Genomic DNA, 5,609 nt, shown 5'->3' with positions numbered 1-5,609 from the left:
TATATATATATATAGAAAAGTCTCCCACTGTACTATGTATCCTTCCAAAATTTCTGTAAGTACACCCACACCCAGGCATAAATAACTCAATATTTTACACTGTATGGTTCAATCAAGAGAAATATCCACCTCGTCCTTCTTTAGAAAAAAAAGCTTACAACTAAGTTTTTTCCTATGCAGTAGAATTCTGTGAGTTTCAATACATATAGATTTGTGTAACCACCACCAAAATCAGGATACAGAATGATTCCATTACCATCTCTCAACTCCTGTCCCCCCAAAATCAAACTCCTATGCTACTATTTTACATTACAGTCACACCCTTCCCAAAATTAACCCTGGGAAACCACTGATCTTTTCTTCCTATCATATTATCTTTTCCAGAGCACCATATAAATGGAAACATGTAATACGTAACCTTGTGAGTCTGCTTTCTTTCACTTAGCAAAATCACCGTGATATTCATGGAGGTTGTTGCCTGTGTCAATAGTTTATTCTTCTCAATACTGGGTAGTATTGCATTATACAAATATACCACAGCATTATTTATCCATTCAACTGTTGAAAGACACTTGGGTGGTTTCCAGTTTCTGGTGATTATAAATAGAACTGCTGTACGAGTTTTTGTGCAAATGTTAGGTTTTAATTAGTCTAGGGCAAACACACAGGAGAGGGATCGTTGGGTCGTAATGTACCCATAATGTGGTTATATATTTACCTTTGTAAGAAATGACCAAATTGTTTTCCATAGAGGCTGTACCATTTTGCATACCCACCACCAATTTATGAAAGTTTAGTTACTCCACATGCTTGCTGGATATTGATATTGTCAGAATTTTAAATTTTAGCCATTTTAGGAGGTGAGAACTGACAGGTTGTCATGGTGTTAATTTGTATTTCCTTAGTGATTTTTTCTGTTGTACGCTTTTTTTTTTTTTTTTTTTTTTCAGACAGAGTCTCACTCTGTCCCCGAGGCTGGAGTGCAATGGTGCAGTCTCGGCTCACTGCAACCTCTGCCTCCCGGGTTCACGCCATTCTCCTGCCTCAGCCTCCTGAGTAGCTGGGACCACAGGTGCCCGCCACCACGCCTGGCTAATTTTTTGTATTTTTAGTAGAGACAGGATTTCACCATGTTAGCCAGGATGGTCTCGATCTCCTGACCTCATGATCTGCCCACCTTGGCCTCCCAAAGTGCTGGGATTACAGGCATGAGCCACAGTGCCCGGCTGCTTTTTTTTTTTTTTAATAGCATTTTGTAGTTTTTAGTATAAACATCCTGTACATGTTTTGTTAGAATCACACCTAAGTGTTGTAATTTGGGGGGAGCAATTTTAAATGGAATTTTATTTCTTAATTTTAATTTCCAGTTGTTCATTGTCAGTAAATAGAAACATAATTGACTTTTGTGTGTTGGTATTGTATCCTGTACAAAGCTAAATTCACTTATTACTTCTAGAAGTGTAACCAAACTCAGGTCCAGCTGCTCACCACCTATCAAGCTAAACACACAAGAAACAATGCATGGTAAAAGAAAAGTAACCTTTATTTCAAATGCCAACAGTTAGGGAGATAGCTGAGCTCAAGTCACAAAGAGATCATGTCAAACTCTTGGGCTGACTGAGGGAATTTCAAAAGAGAAACTTGCTGTGAGAATCATGTAGGAGTGTTGCAGAGTGCAGCTCTGCATGCCTTGTTCTGATGGCTATCTTGGATAATCACCTATTCAGAAGTCTTGTTGGTGCTATCTTGACTTCAGCCTGATGATGGTGAACTAATTGTTTATGGACTCCCCTAAAGAGAAGGATTTCCTAAGGGCTCCATGCCTAGCTTGTTTCAAGATTAGCCCCTGGAACTTTTAAACAAGCAGATGGTTAGATAAGTGAGTATGGTGCAAGGGAGTGTCTGGTAGAAAATGGAGAGAAACAAAGAGTTTCAAAGTACATTTCAAGCCCATATTCTGAGTTTGGAGAAAAAAGTTCAAAAATGCATTTTACAATGAAGACACTCAGTTATAGAAGGGTCTATATGCATTTCTCTTACTTTATTTTACTAATGAACATTCTTTTAAAAATTTAATTTTTACTTTTAGAGACAGTCCTGTTCTGTTGCATAGGCTGGAGTGCAGTGGTATGATCATGGCTTACTGCAACCTCAAACTCCTGGGTCCAAGCGCTCCTCCCACCTCAGCCTCCCAAATAACTGGGACTACAGGCACATGCCATCATACCTGGCTCATTTTAAAATTTTGCATAGAGACAGAGTCTATGTTGCCCAGGCTGGTCTTGAACTCTTGGCTTCAAGCAATCCTCCTACCTTGGCCTCCCAAAGAGTTGAGATTAATAGGAATGAGCCACCATGCCCAGCTGACATCCTTGTTTTATATCTGAGTTTAGATGAAAAGCAAGTGTCTTTCACCAATAAGTATGATGTTAGCTATAGTTTACTGAGCTGTTTTTTCTTAATCATATATGGTTAACTTTTTTTTAAAGAGACAGGCTCTATTGCCTAGGCTAGAGTGCAGTGGTGTGATCATAATTCACTACAGCCTTGAACTTCTGGGCTCAAGCAATCTTCCAACAAAAGCCTGCCTAGTAGCAGGTGCACACCATGATGTCTGGCTTATTTTTAAATTTCTTTGTAGAAAGGGAGTCTCACTATGTTGGCCAGGCTTGACTTGAACTCCTGGACTCAAGTGATCCTCCTACTTTGGCCTCCCAAAGTGCTGGGATTACATATGTGAGCCACCACACTCAGCCTACAACTGGTTATTTATTTTTTTCTTTTTTTAAAATTAAGTTCTGGGATACATGTGCAGGATGTGCAGGTTTGTTACATAGGTAAATATGTGTCAGAGTGGTTTGCTGCACCTATCAACCCATTACCTAGGTGTTAAGCTCAGCATGTATCAGCTCTTTTCTCTAGTGATCTCCCACCCCTACCCTCCCCAAAAAGGTCCAAGTAAATGTTGTTCCCCTCCGTGTCCACGTATTTTCATTTTTCAACTCCGACTTACAAGTGAGAACATGCTATGTGTTTTGTTTTCTGTTCCTGCATTAGTTTGCTGAGGATAACGGCTTCCAGATTCATCCACGTCCCTGCAAAAGACATGATCTCATTCCTTTTTATGGCTGCATTGTATTCTATGGTGTATATATATCACATTTTCTTTATCCAGCCTATCATTGATGGGCATTTGGGTTGATTCCATGTCTTTGCTATTGTGAGTAGTGCTTCATTGAACATACGTGTGCATGTGTCTTTAAAATAGAATGATTTCTATTCCTTTGGGTATATACCCAGTAATGGAATTGCTGGATCAAACGGTATTTCTTGTTCTAAATCTTTGAGGAATTGCCACACTGTCTTCCACAATGGTTGAACTAATTTACATTCCCACCAACAGTGTAAAAGCGTTCCTATTTCTCTGTAACCTCACCACAAGGGAATCTCCTGATCCACGGATTGGAAAAAACTGTGGGAAAAGCGTAGTGCTCCTGGTTGGTGGCACAGTCCATCACCACTTCCCTTGGCTAGGGAAGAGAAGTTTCCCTGGTCTGTGCACTTTCTGGGTGAAGTGACACCCCACCCTGCTTCTGCTCTCTCTCCATGGGTTGCGCCCACCGCCCAGCCAGTCCCAGTGAGATGAACCGGGTACCTCAGTTGGAAATGCAGAAATCAGCCACCTTCTGTGTTGGTCTAGCTCAGAGCTGCAGATGGGAGCTGCTTCTATCTGGCCATCTTGGTGCCTCCCCACCGTTAATTTTTATCAGACATCTTTTTCTGTACTAATTGATATAATCATGAGGTTTTTCTTGGTCTGTAGTTTTCTCGTATTGTCCTTGTGTTGTGGCTCTTGTAGTTCAGCAAGTGGAAGGGAATGGCTCTCAGCAGTTTTTTTTTTTTTTTTCTCCCCCATTGCTCAGCGAGCAGAAGGGAGGGTTTCAGTGTTACAGGATTCCTTCGGTGTTACATTGGCAGCTGGAAATCTCTTTGGCTGCTGTGAACTCTGTCCAGGACCTCACTTGAGCCTGCTGGGCTCACTCTGTGGGCTCGACCCAGAAAGCTCTGCTTGGCTCGTGCCGGGCTTGGATCCCACACAGGCTGTGGGATCCGCACTCAACCTGTGGCTGGACCAGGCATGCTGTGAATGGTTTCCATGTTAGGCACCGGCATCTAGATGAGGGGAACATGGTGGCACCTGAAAACTTGGAGACATCAGTAACCACAGAGCCCCAAAGAGTGTTATAGCTCTTGCCTGGGAGTCCCAAGTTCTGCCCCCAAGAAATGTTATAGCTCTCTCTCATTCCTGCTGCCCACAGCAGCAGGATGGGGTCTTGTTACAGCTTGTTCAGTCCTGCCGCTCGCAGCTTGGTGAGTTCCGGGTTCTTGTCCCAGGACCAAGAGGAATAAGGTACAGAGACACCAGAGAGTAAGTAGGGCGGAGAAGAAGTTTACTGAGTGACAGCTCTCAGCAGAGAGGGGGCCCGAGAGTGGGTAGTGAGGCTAAGTCTGGGGTTTTTATGGGCTCAGAATGGGGGAGTACATGCTGACTGGTCCATAGGTGGGCTGGAAAAAGCACCATTTGATAGGCTAAAATGTATCAAGAAAGTTCTCACTCCAGTCATGGACTCTATCCACAACTTGCAGCTCGGTTTTCAGGCTTCAGGCTGTCTTTGGCTTGAAGGTTGAGTTTCACCAGGGACCTCTCCCTGTCTACCTAGGAATTTGTCTGTCTCCTTTTTGCTGTCACTTGTCTGGTTTTGATATCAGGGTAATGTCCTTATAAAATGGGTTAAGAGGTGTTTCCCTCTCTTCTATTTTCGAAAAGAGGTCATGTACTATTGCTATCATTTTTCTTTACATATTTGGTAGAATTCACCAGTGAAACCATATCAGCCTGGAATTTCTTCTTCAGAAGGTTTTAACTATAAGTTCAACTTTTTATTTATTTTTTTCAACAGAATCTTGCTCTGTCACCCAGGCTGGAGTGCAGTGGCATGATCTTAGCTAACTGCAACCTCTGCCCCCCAGGTTCAAATGATTGTTGTGCCTCAGCCTCCCAAGTTGAGTAGCTGGGACTACAGGTGTGCACCACCACGTCTAGCTAATTTTTGCATTTTTAGTAGAGATGGGGTTTTGCCATGTTGGCCAGACTTGTCTTGAACTTCTGGCCTCAAGTGATTCACCTGACTTGGCCTCCCAAAGTATATAAATTCAACTTCTTTAATAGTTACAGTGCTATTTAGGTTGCTTATTTATCCTGGGTGAGTTTTGATAATTTGTGTGTTTTGAGGAATTGGTCCATTTGATCTAAGTTTCCAAATTTATGCAAGTGTAATTTTTCAGTATTCTTTATCCTATTTATTTTTTTTTTAAAGATAGGGTCTTACTAAGTTGCCCAGGTTGGTCTTCAACTCCTGGGCTCAAGAGATTTTCCCACGTCAGCCTCCCAGGTAGCTCTCCTTTTAGGACTCCCTCCTTTTAATTTATTTTCAAGCAGACAAAATGAAAATGCAATATATCAAAATTTGTGGGATTGTAAGCAAAGCAGTGTCTAGAGAGAAATTTATAGCATTAAACGCTTGTATTAAAAAGATTTCGGCCGGGCG

Source organism: Rhinopithecus bieti, unplaced genomic scaffold (assembly GCF_001698545.2).
Source record: "Rhinopithecus bieti isolate Rb0 unplaced genomic scaffold, ASM169854v2 scaffold_5260, whole genome shotgun sequence".
In the NCBI taxonomy this organism is placed as follows: domain Eukaryota; kingdom Metazoa; phylum Chordata; class Mammalia; order Primates; family Cercopithecidae; genus Rhinopithecus; species Rhinopithecus bieti.
The sequence above is the reverse complement of the archived record's forward strand: the minus strand, read 5'-3'. Positions refer to the sequence as shown.